Source organism: Callithrix jacchus, chromosome 14, assembly GCF_049354715.1.
Source record: "Callithrix jacchus isolate 240 chromosome 14, calJac240_pri, whole genome shotgun sequence".
NCBI classification, from domain to species: Eukaryota; Metazoa; Chordata; class Mammalia; order Primates; family Cebidae; genus Callithrix; species Callithrix jacchus.
The window spans coordinates 93,949,131-93,962,413 of record NC_133515.1 but is presented as its reverse complement, the minus strand read 5'-3'; the positions used below and the strand labels follow the sequence as shown (position 1 = coordinate 93,962,413).

Sequence of the window (13,283 nt, the reverse complement as noted above, 5' to 3'; positions counted from 1 at the left end):
AAGCAGCATGGGAAGAGTTAGGACCAACTGGAGCTTCACCGAATGTGTCTACGAAAGGAAATGTGGCCTGTGTCAGTGTGTTTAGAGGAAGTGTGCATGCATGTGTGAGCGTGTGTGCCTGTGTCTGTGTGTAGATCTATGCATGTGTGGGTCTGTATGAAAACAGCCCCAATGATTAGTATTTTAATACATAAATCTGGAAGAAAACACTGAGCTATAGCTTTAGTTGAAATATTTTCTTTACTACCGTAATGAGGAAACACTTGAACAAGAGACTAAAACATAAAGTCCAGTTTCCCTTTGACTGGTCCATCACCATGCTGCAAAGTCTGCTTCCTATCCTGTCTCACTGCCCCGGGATCCCATGTTCACACATGCTGAGCCAAAGGTAGAGGGGCATGGCCGGCTCCTGGGGGCCTGTTCAGGCCCACGGGGCAGCAGCTGTGCCTTTGCTCCACTCCACTTAGCTCTACAATTAGGAGAACTGCTCTCTGCAACTTTTAAACTTTGAGGGTGAAGGGCATGATGCCAATTTTCAGGTGTGGCATTTCTGTGAATGAGCAGGAGGCAGTTGGGGAACTATAAACGTGCATATTACGGAGCAGCCGGGCCTCAAAGGCTGATGTTTTTCTCATATCCCACAGTTTTATGGCTCCATACCTTTAAATATTCATTTCCATTGCTCTACATGAGGACATAAAATCAGATTGTGCTCTCACAAGTCCTGGCGGGTGCCGATCTCTGCAGTCCTTATAGTGGCTTCTTTAGGAGGGCCAGGCAGAGTCTCATCTTACCCCAACTCTGGAGAAAGAGGGAAAACTCCAAGCCAAAAGAGCTGGCCTGCCACCTTCAGCCCCTCAGAAGGTGACACAGTAGAGTCAGCCTGCCAGTGTCCTCTCCTGAGGGTCACCTCTAGACACTCTTCTCCTTATTCTTCTGCTATCAGACCTGGTTAATGCATTCTATGTATGCGTCCATGGGTAACTCATTCTTATAAGGGAAGAATTAGAAACCCCTCTATGTTTAGAAACCCAGTTCCCACCACAGCTTCTGAAATATGTTGGGTGTTCAATTACTAGTTATTGAACTAATGAATGATTCTCCCTTGTGATGACTTACATGTTCTTCAGTGACTAGAGCTTTCACGAATAAACACCAGGTTGTAAATAAAATATGCAATAGGAAGATACAGTTATAACACTACACTCTTCATAACTGTAGCAAGGAAGTTACCAAGTTATTCATTCACGTCCACTCACTTCCAGTCCCCAGAGCCTGGCTTTCTTCCCAGACAGGAGGCCTGCAACTTGGAGGTGAACAGAGGCCAGATCAGTCACAGGCTTCTGAGCTTCAGCTGCAGTTAAGGATTCTGTTCAAGCGTGTGGTCCTCTGCTAGCAGAAACTCTTTGGCTAAAATAAATGTCTTCGCTACAGTAACTGCTTGTAATTTATAACAGACGGGCACAAGCATAATGCATTTTTTTTTCTTTAGGGAGTACCCCTAAGTTCTCCAATTTCTTGATATTTGGACATATTATAGAATATCTGGTCAGGCTGCGTTGTTTTAGGTATGTACACAGTCATTGTTTCTGAATAGTTACAGAGTTACCAGAAAGTCTGGTCTTGGCAGAGAGGACCCTGGGCTAACATTGAACTCATCCATTTTATGACTGTGTGTTTGATTTTCTTAGAATGACACTCTTGCACAGTTCATCTGAGGTCACACTAGGTAGCCATTGAATGAGAAAGGAGGCTCAGATTTCGAGCCATAAAATATTGACATGTGTTGTTATGCTACGTAGTGATAGAACACCTGTCCACCCCAGCATTTCATAGGCATTTACAATCTCCTGCATATATTATATTTCTTTAAAAGACCTGGACACAGCACACTGAATGAAAAAATTGTCCCCATGCTTGTGCTGCTGGATTGATTATAAGAATGTTGGCTGGGCACCAGTGGCTCATGCCTGTAATTCTAGAACTTTGGGACACCAAGGTGGGTGGATCATGAGGTCAGGAGTTCAAGACCAGACTGGTCAACATGGTGAAACCCCATCTCTACTAAAAATACAAAAAGTAGCCGGGCGTGGTGGCAGGCACCTGTAATCCCAGATACTTAGGAGGCTGAGGCAGACAATTACTTGAACCCGGGAGGCAGAGGTTGCAAAAAAGAATGTTAATGACACAGAAGTAGAGGCAGAAATGTGGCCAACAGGCCCCATATACTGGTATTTCCCATGAAGCATGAAGCTACAGCCACCAAACCCAAAGTTGGCTCCTCAACCTTCCTTTATCTTGCAACCTATGACTTAAAGGGATCACTTCCCCTTTCACACACTTCTGTACAGCTTTCTATTGTCAGGGTTGCCACTGACACCAATTGTATGACCACAACTCCTAAATCACAGGTTACAAAGCTCTTCCCCATGCACCAGCATCCTCAATCTTCAGACCACCTTTTCAGGTAGACCAGGTGCCTATTGCCCTCCATTTTTACAGATCTAAGAAGTAAGTCTCAGCGAGATGAAGTGACTTAGAACCATCTCATTGATTGGAGAGTGGGCTGACACCAGAACTCAGGACTTCTGAATTCGAATCTTATGCTGTCTACACTGCCACCCTAGGTAGGGTACATGCTGCCACCCTAACCCAAGAAGTGTCTTTCAGAGAAGGAAGGTCAAGTTCTCCCTATAAATGCTTGAATTTAACAAGTACTTTTGGTGTTCAGCTTCAGAGCGTCTTTAGCCAACACTGGTTTTCTCCCTGAGCACTCTCATTTCTAGCCTCTCCCCTCCATTTCTGGGTACTGACCTGATGCCATTCCAGCTTTGCAATAAAGCTCTTGCTGATGCCTCCTTTTGCTCTCTGGCTTTCTATGTATTCTTTAAGAAGACTCCAAGTATGTAGGCCTGGGTGGCAAGTGAGTGTGGGTTGTCCTTGCTGACCCCTCCTTGGAGAGGGGACTGTAGGACAGAACACAGGTGAGTGCAGCTCTGCAAGGTGCACAGCAGGGACTTAATAAGGTTAGTCACATTACAACTTCAGAATCAACTTCCGAATCAAAACAGTGGTCTAAGGTGGAGGATCGGCTATATGGTGAATTAAGGGCATTTGCCTTTGGGGTCTCCTGTCTCTTTCTTCTGGCAATTCCTCTAGCACCTCTTTTCATCAACAGAGGAGTTGTGCATTTCCAAACATGTTCTCAGAAAAGGCAGGAAATTCACCCATTCTGTTTTAAACAGTGGTACTGGCTTTCAGGCAGACTTGAGAGATGGGGACAGCCCAGAGGAAGGGAGAAAGCTCTGGGGGCAGGATTCCTGACACTGGCCAGCACATGGGCCAAGGATCAAGTCAGGAGAATGGATCTTTTTTTTTTCAATTTTTTTTATTTTTTATTTTTTTGAGAAGGAGTCTTGCTCTGTCACCCAGGCTGGAGTGCAGTGGTGCAACCTTGGCTCACTACAACTTCAGCCACCCGGGTTCAAGCAATTCTCCTGCCTCAGACCCCCAAGTAGCTGGTATTACAAGCATGTCCCACCATGCCCAACTAATTTTTGTAGTTTTAGTAGAGACAGGGTTTCACTATGTTGGCCAGGCTGGTCTTAAACTCCTGACCTTAGGTGATCCACCTGCCTCAGCCTCCCAAAGTGCTAGGATTACAGATGTGAGTCACTGTGCCCAGCTGAGAACCGATCTTTAGATGGCCACCCCAGGGTCAGCTGCCCAGGAGATGCTGCTCTGGGAGGGGTGAATAAACTTCTCCTGCCAAGGACAGGGGACTGGTGCTTGCAAAAGATTTAAGATGCTACAGCATTGCACTGGTAAGCTGTGCTTTTGACTCAGTTCTGGGTATATCACAATTCCTTTCCTTCCAGGGCAAACTGAATTAATTAGGAAAGGGAAAGAGCCCCAGTGACTTGTGCTCTGACAAGCCCTTGGTCTCTTTGAGCTCCAGTGACAGGCAGCCAGATTTCAAAGGCCCCTGTGCCCTCTTCCTTTTACCCTGCCTGTCAAGAGAGGCTGCTGAGGAGCGGTGCTGGGGCTGGAGGGAGGGCGGCCAGGGAGCAGGTCTCCCTGACATTTGTCCTTCCCTCACTGCCGACAGCCAACTCCAGATCAGCTCTGTACCCTGCTGCCACAGCCCCGGACCTCTCACACCAGGGAGACAGCTTGCCTCTAAATTTAGCAGGAGGAGGGGAAGGGGGAGGTCATCATGTCCAGGGTGAGGGCTGAAGGTGGAAGTGGAATAAAAGAGACAGTGGACAAGTGGGGGCAATGAGAGAGAGGAGGGAGGGGAGGGATTTCTACTTAGAAGTAGCTGTGACAGATTGAGAGAGGAGAGTCTTTTAAAGAGTCTGTAAAATGTGGAGTGTGACTCTTTCACTGTTAGTACCAGGGAGCATCACTAATGTGTCCTAATGGAACAGTCAGTTTGCATTTGTGAGGAGGCTGAATTAGAGCTCTCTTTTAATGCAGCAGGAGCCTGTTTCAGCAACTAAAGCTACTGTAACTGGAACCAGACCAAGGGCATTGCCATTTCTGTCCGGTAGAAAGCAAGGCAGTAGACGGGAGTGCTTATTAAACACCTATCATGCGTCCTGACTGGAACTGGCATGTTCTCTTATGTAGCTCTCTTAAGTCTTACAGCAGTTTGGTGGGATTGCTTTTAGGATGATTTTCTTGTTTTGAATTATGGATTAAGCTAAGGCTCGATTTGTAGACTTTAAGTGACGAATCTAGGATTCACCTAGATCTGTCTGATCTTAAACCCATGCACTTTCCACTCCTGCAATAAATGAATATGAATACCCTGAAATTCTCCCACCAGAACATGAGTCTGTGGTTCTGATGTCTTCCTTCAAAAAAAGGCACACTTCTTACATTCCTCTTAGTGGAGGTGACAATGACTTGTCTTTTTAGTTTTCTGGCAATTTTGTTTCTATTCTTGCTTGACTTTGCAAACCATGTTCATCTTGAAGGGAGCTCAGATGAGTTTCAGAAAATTTTGGTCATCAGGACAGAGCCGAAATTTTGGATCAAAGCCCCTGTGAGCTGTTCAGAGTATGATAGCTGATGTCTTCAATTACTAGTGCAGACCTACATGCACTTTCTCAAATGGACACTTTTGGGTGGGAGAAGCATTTGGATGGAAACATGTTTTTTTTGTTTTTGAGACAGAGTTTCACTCTCGTTACCCAGGCTGGAGTGCAATGGCCCCATCTCGGCTCACTGTAACCTCCACCTCCTGGGTTCAGGCAATTCTCCTGCCTCAGCCTCCTGAGTAGCTGGGATTACGGGCATGCGCCACCATGCCCAGCTAAATTTTTTGTTTTTGGTAGAGACGGGGTTTCACCATGTTGACCAGGATGGTCTCAATCTCTTGATCTCGTAATCCACCCACCTCGGCCTCCCAAAGTGCTAGGATTACAGGCTTAAGCCACTGTGCCCGGCCAGAAACATGTTTTTAACCAGACAGGAGCACCACGCCCAGCAAGGAAACAACAGCCACATGGAAACAGCCTTTGAATTCTCCAATTCTCCAAGGAAACTTTTTTTTTTCTTTTTCCTTAAAAACCCAGCTAAGTGACAATATTGAGATTATTCTGCAGTATATTTGTGATTGTGCTATCACCACCTGTTGCTAGGCAACCAAGAGTGTAAGCAGTCATCAGTGAGAGGATGAATGTTCCCAGGTCCACCTCTGGCTCTGCTGGCATTGACTTGTGACTTGGTCTTGGCAAGAGATGTTCAGCTGCCCCAGGCTTCATTCCAGAAGTGTGCCAAGGAGATGGTAGGCATGTCCACACTTGCTTCCATTGACCAAATAGGCAGATGAATAAATGAAGGAAGGAATATCTTTAAAGGAGCTTACTTTTTTTTTTGTATGTGACAACCTCCCAGTGAATTCTGGAAGTAGTTTTTTAAGTGGAGCAGGCCTCTAAAAGGCATGTGAACGTGAGTGTGTGTGTGTATGCATATGTATATGTACATGTGTGTACTGTCGTGCAAGGCATAATGTCTTGGTCAATCAGAAGCCATATATATGATGGTTGTCCCATAAGATTATAGTGCCACATTTGTACTGTACAACTTCTATGTTTAAGCATGTTTAGATACACAGATACTCACCATTGTGTTACAGTTGCCTATGGTATGCCGTCGCCACATGCTGTATAGGCTTGTTACATGGTAGCAACAGACTACACCATACAGCCTAGGTGTGTAGTAGGCTACACCATGTGAGTTTGTGTAAGTACACTCTGTGATGCTTGCATAACAAGAAATTACTTAATGATGCATCCCTTGGAACATATCCTGTAGTTAAGTGAGGCATGACTGTGTGTGTGCATATGTCTTTGTTACGTATATGCACATATGTAGATGCATATGTGTGTATGTGTGTTTGTGTGTGTGTGTGTGTGCTCATGTGTGTTTGGAGGAGAGAAAGGGGAAAGATGAGGTCATGGGCAGTGGGGAAAGGGAAGGTTGGAGGGCTTTGGGGCTCTGTTGACTACCTATGAGGCCATGCATATCACCCTGCAGGCCTAGTGTCTGACCCCTCCATCCCAGTATTATGCTTTTTCTGCATCTTATGATCACTGTCGTTGCCTCCAGTGCCCAGGGCCTACTGGAAAGGTGAATTGTCTGCTCTCTGTTTTGCCTAGCCATGCTTGCTTTTCTGGCCTCACCTGGTAGATGAAGGTGCTGACTTCCAGAAGGCCAGGAGCGTAGGATTCCCTGCTCTGAGCATGGGTGCATCCACGTGAGCAGTGGAGACCTGTTTGTTGTACAGGAAATGACTGCCGCATTATGAAACATGGTTCATTTCTAGCTAACGCGTATTGTTTCCCTTGCAGCTCTTTTTATGTTAAAGCCTGTCTCTCCCAGTGTTATCTGATGGTTTCCTAGGAGATGCCCTCCCCGGCCAAGCTCTCGCTGATGCTGCAGTTGGATATTATCTATAAGCACTAAATATCTGCTTTGTTCACTCAGCACTGCTGCTCTGCTCTTTTTCCCTGGGTTGGTGGCTAGTTTCTTGCCAGCATCCCTGATGGCTGTGCAGAGAGACTGAAAGGCTGTATCTGCCTTCCCACATCTTCCACAGCCATGGAGATGGGCTTCCAGACGTCTCTGATGGATTTTACTCACTAGTTACTTCACATTTCGGGCTAATATAAAGACCTCTTTGGTTGCTGGTGGATTTTTTATTAGAGACAAATTTGAGGTACAGCAGCATTGCCAGTATTCGCATGATGAACAGAGACCCCTTTCTCAGAAGGATAAGTTAAGTAATATTTTCTCTTTATACCTCACCTTGTATATCTGTAAAATGGAGCCTCTGCAGTAATATCACCATGAACAGTTGCTGCGAACTTCAAGTAGGTGTCTTACTTCCTCTCTCTCAGTCTTCTTTGACAGAAAGGTCCAAATATAGCTCCAGGCTGGCTTTTCACAGTGAGATGAGAAGACAGCATCCCTGGAGTTTGAAGGAGGCTGCTGTCACCATGGGAAGAGGGTTTGACAACTTGGGCAGTAGCCACACAAAGATACAATTCCTAATCTGTCAAAATTGCTTTTTCTTAGAAGCTCTGATTATATTAACACATTCTCTATCTGATCTGATAGTGTCTCTTTGAAATTTTCTCCTTACAACTGTAACCAAAATCAATCAGATTATATTAAAAAGAGTATGCATATATCTTACTTCTGGAACTAAATTGAAAGGTAAATCACATATATCATGGTTTAGCCTTAGATTTCTGAAATGAGAAGTGGTGGAAAGGGACAAGCAGGAATTAAAAGGAAACAGGAACTGTTAGAAGATAATGAGATATCAACAAGTCTGAGTATAAAATCACAGTTCAGCTGTTCTCCTTTATGGTACGAGAAGAAAATATAAAACGAAGATAATTAGACCATTATTTAAGGGAAGTAAATAATCCCAAGAGACTGAATAAGTTAGTATTTACTCCAAAGAAAACCTTCTCCTGGTCTCCTCTTTTCCACAACCCTCAGCCTGTCTTAGCTGGAGATCTTGGAGGAACAATGTGTTTTATTGAGTTCGTGAGAGAGTCCCCTGAAAACTGAATGAGCACAAGCGCTGAACACATGACAAAGGCTGTGCCTACCCTGCAGCTGTTTGCGAATAGAATTATGCCACCTCTGCTCTGACAACTTCATGTATCTATCCAGTAGCCATTGATCTTTGTCTCTAGATGAACCAGTTCTGCGGCAAAATTTAAAATGACAGAGTAGAACATCAAGAGTAGCCAGCTGAGCCCAATTCTCACACCCCACACTCAGCTTCACAAAGTGCTACCATGACACTTCACCCAGGCCTTCCTCAAATTTCTTAGAACCTTCTAGCCATGGAGAAAGACCTGACTCTGGGGCCTTGGGAGTACCTTTCAAAGTGATGGCATTCACACATGTTAGACTGAGACCCAAAATAAGAAATATATTTGATAGTGGCATCTGGTGCACATATACGTACGTAGATGTATATCCATAGCTATAAAAATGAAACAAACATTTCATAAAACAATCACCTCACTATGTAGGATGTACTTGGATATTTTTGATTCTATTCCGTTTCATTCCATTACAGATAATTAATTGTGACTCTGTAATTAATTTCACTACTCTGATACAAATCTAGAACCAGGGTTGGAGTTGACAAGGAACTCCTTTGGACAAGTCTTCAAGGTTGTCCTCTACCTGTAGACCTGAAAGTGACTCATGGAGCCTCTTGTAGCAGCCCCTACCATATTTGAATGACATCTGATAAATATTTAAACAACGAAACAAAACTGGGCATTTAAAAACTTTTACGGATTTTCATTTTGCTTCAGTGTAATACAACTCAAATACAAGTTATTTTTAAGTGAACTTTAATACTATAATTATTATATTAATTCAGTTTTAAGTCAGTCATTGCCTTTAAATTTATTTTGGAAGACGGATAGAAGTAACACGTATCAATATGTATGTGCCCAGTATGTTACACATGTTATTTAATCCTCAGGTTCATCCTAAAAGAAATATATTATTTTCATTACTTTACAGATAAGGAAACTGAGGTACAGAGGAGGGGAAGAGCCATGACTGACTCCATGCAACTCATCAGGGAGGGCACCCAGATTTACAGGGCGCTCTGTTCACTGCAAAGCAGTACCCTTAACTTAGTGCTCCATCACTTCTCATACAAGCTTCAAACCAAATTCCACCTTCAATAGCTTAGTGACTGTGGAACACTGAACACTTCTAATGTCTCTCTCAGAGGTGATGTGTGGCTTCTGCATACAGAGCTATCCTAAAAGTAACTGAAACAAGGGATTTTTGACTCCATGGATAAACAGTTCCTGGGCTGCCGACCTTGATTCTAGCTATTACTTAGAAAACAAATCAAATTCGTAGTCAGACTAGTGATGTTGTCAGAACTTTTCAAACATAAAGACCCATGAATGGACATGTATGCTTGGGACCAAAAGTACTTTCCTCTTCCAGACAGCAGGCTACACTTGGCCTTTTGAAAGGCTGAGCTGTTGTTAAGGGCTGTTCAGCTGGAAGATTTGATTGTTGGTTAAGGAGGCACTGAAGAAGAGACAAGATGGTGTCCAGAATGGAAGGAAGGCTCCGGACATCAGAACTTTGGTTTGTGATGTAGGATGGGCCAATGTACTGCTGTGTAAATTTGCAAAATGTACTTAATCCTTATGTCTTGTTTCCTCATCTGGAAAATGAGTTAAATGAGATCCATTTTATAGAATTGTTGTAATGATTATGTACATGAACACATAGTAATGTTATTTGATTTTTCTTTTTTTTGCTTGAAAACTTTATTAAAATAAGGATTAAACCTGAAAAAAGAGCGATGAGAATGCTAGCCCTTTGCATAAAATCAGCAAGAAAAAGGAAACAGGGAGAGAAAGAGATGGAAGGAAGGAAGGGAGGGAGGGAGGGGTGTTATTTGATTTTATTATGATGATGATGATGGCTTGTCACTCAAAGCATTTAGCTTTGATGTCTCCAGTACTTAGTACTCACATTCATGTCCAAATTTCGACACTAGGTAGAAATGAAGATTTTGTATCTACCACCAGAGAAGGCTATTTATTCTTTGTCATTGCCTGTCACAAACTCAAAGATACTATTTGCTTATCCACAGGTACCTAATACCTCAGTTTTTTACGTGACTAAAAAGGGGCCTACTTTGATCTTAATACAAACTCAAATCCTTTTGGAATTTCAATTTGACAGTTTTGATATTTGCTCCTCTCTCTCTTCTGCTGTTCCTATCCAGGAAAGGAGGCACGTTGTAGTTTTTGACTTAATAATGGGACCTATATTAATAGTAAAGAAAGTTCAGAAGCCAAGAGAAAATCCATGGAATGATGAAAAAAGGTAGATGGATATATTTTTTAAAAATGTTCTGCCAAACACCTTTGAATTGGCACCATTGAGAATACATTTCAACATGTAGGTTTAAGAAAACATTTTGCTTTGTAAAGCCTCAGAGAAAATCTTGTGACAAAATTAGTTAGAGTTGAATAGAAATGGATTAAAGACAAAACCAAAGAATTTAACTCATCAGCGAGAACAGATAAAATCAGGTCCTCAACCTGGAATTCCCACATGGTCTGGCTTCTGGAGTTCCTGCAGGGTCAGGCCTCTCCCCAATTTTTTTTTTTTTTTTTTTTTCAATGCTGGTTCTATAGATGACAGAGAAGATGGGTGGAGGGATGTGTTGTCCTGGACTGGTTACTTGTGCAAGCAGATCACAATTGGGAGAGGTCCACTGGTATTTGAGGAAGACCATTTGGAAGTGGGCATCTTAGGTTGGGAATTATTGAAAAGCATTAGCCTATTAGCTCTGAGAGCGATGGAAGATCATGAATCCGAGCAATATTAGAGTTTTCCTTTATGTGGAGCTGGATAGCCCTAAAGTAGCCAGGGCGTTGCTGTAGATGGCCACCATGATAGTACACTGTGAGGCTTCCTGCTGGCTGGACTTGTCCAAGGAAGATGGACCCATCAAGGGCATGGGCTTCTCAAAAGGCTTAACATGGTACAAATGCTTCTCAGTTATTGCAGAAACAACGGTGTTCAAGGACTGGGCCATCATTTGGATCTTTCCTTAGGTCACTAACGCTGTAATGAAGAAGCACCTTGTCACTGGTTAGGATACCATGCTGGTTCCTGGCTTCTGGGGGACATCCTAACTCTGGTGGAGAGCTAACAACAAGATGAATCACCTTGCATTTGCCTGCTGTGCCTTTCACTGAAGGCTCTGTCTCTATCGCTGGGTATCTGTGGACAGCAGTTGGCTCCTAATGTGACAAGTTAGCTTCAGAGAACAAACTCTCCATTCCTCTGTGTTAACAGAATACATGCAGACCCAAGGAAGATGCTTGCCTGCTCGTCTGCTCCATCCAGGGTCATGACCTTCATATACATTCTGTCTCCTGAGCCCAATCTTCCTTCCTAACATTTGCTGGTGAAAGGTCTGGCCCCAGCTTCTATCTACTCTACGTCCCACCCAGTGCTCCCTTCCTACCTCAGACTCCACAGTCCACTCCCAGTCCCCTCTTCTCAGCTCCTTATCAAATCCTAGCCTCAAAAATCAACATGAAAATTTCCTTATGAAGGTAAATGTCTGATATCATTTAAAAGGATGACCTTTCTCAAAGTTATTTGCATTTGAACAGAGTAACCATGTCCAGGGCCAATATCTCTGAACTTTCTAATTCATGCTTTCTGTTTACCTCTTTATTTCTACACCCACAGCTCCATTTTCTGCTGTCCCCCAAATTGATTGCCACCTTCTTTAATTATTAATTAATCACCAAAATCAATTTTTTTTGTCCCTGCTTTTCATTCTCTTTTTGGCTTCAACAACTACTTAATATCACAGCATTGAAACTGTTTCTTTTGTCCTCAGTTCCTAAAATCTACTATGCTTTCCAGGGCTTCACCATCACTAGACAACCCTAAGATCTAGAAGTGAGTTAGAATTCTTCAGCCATAATCTACATACCTTTCTCTTTTTCCCCACTTCGATCTTCAGCTGAACTTCTTTCTCCCTCTATTGGGTTTATCAATAGTTACCATACTTTGAATCGAATTGAATCAATTTTAGATGTATCTGTATCCCTAACTGGCCTGGATTCTATCACTATTCAAGCCAAAGATTCTCAAGTCAATATCCAAGATTCCTGTCCATCTTTATCTCTGAGTCTGCTATGTCACTTTCTTTTAAAGAGTACCATTTTTATAAAGCAAAGAAGGTCCATGAACCAGGCAGACCTATATCTCAAGGGCCACCTGGATTTGGGGGAAGCTACTGGTCTTTTGAGCAATTGGATAGCATGATAGCATTTGTTTGAGTATTTTGTCTTAAATCTATGCACTTGTGAACACATCTGTCACTTGCGGAGACTCTAAGCAGGGACTTATTGTGACTGCCACTTGGAAAGGTTGGGAGATTTAAGTGCCCCGCTTCACAAAGAGGCAGCTCAAGTGAAAACAAACATTATGACCTGTAAGAAGCAAAATGAGCATTTACTTTGGGCCAAATGTGTCATTGCAAATCACAGTAATGGGCTGCTCCATACCCACTGCCAAAGGCCAGGTGATGAGCTGCACCCAGAGACAGAACTGGCCTTGGAGGCTGGCACCTGAGTTTCTCATACCTTCCTCCTTTCTTGCCTGTAACACATTCTTCACAGTGTGGCCAACAGGAAGGGGTTCTGCTGCTGAGGTGTCCTTAGCTCTTTCGGGAACCCCAGTGAGCTTTCAGGCTGCAGAGTGTAACTTTCTTTTTGGATTCCAACACTGTAGGTTGCTGGGAAATTCAGAAGGATTCCTCCATTCCAAGATGGTCAGTGTTAACCTTAAATTCAGCCTCATATTTAGCATAAATGTATGAGTCATGTACTGAGTTTAAAGCACTGTGCTCAGTATGTATAAACAGAAAAAAGAGACATGGTTCTTGTCTTCAAGGAATAATCTGACCCTAGTGAGCTACAGAGAAACGGTACACACATACCCAGAACAGGGTGGAAAGCGCAATAAATGTTACAATACAAATAAAAATTAAGCATCATGAGAGCAGAGATGAAGAAATAAGGAATTCAAATGAAGAAAAGGCCGAAATCGAGAAAGGCTTCTTAGGGGAGCTAGCAATTGAGCTGTGCCTTGAAGAAAAGATAACTAGATGGGTGGAGATGAGGAGAGCAGGGAAAGGGGAAGGATTCCAGGAGGAGGGGACGGAGTGAACA

General features: G+C 43.3%; 1 long non-coding RNA gene across 2 annotated transcripts in view; it reads left to right on the top strand.

Annotated features, from left to right (window-relative positions):
• The first annotated feature begins 5,688 nt into the window (after nt 1–5,688).
• The window catches only part of LOC144576527 (uncharacterized), a 104,631-nt gene continuing 97,036 nt past the window's right edge, over nt 5,689–13,283 (top strand). For both annotated transcript variants that reach the window (XR_013526146.1, XR_013526145.1), the window contains exon 1: nt 5,689–5,794. This is a non-coding gene — a long non-coding RNA (uncharacterized LOC144576527). The remainder of the gene's footprint in view (nt 5,795–13,283) is intronic.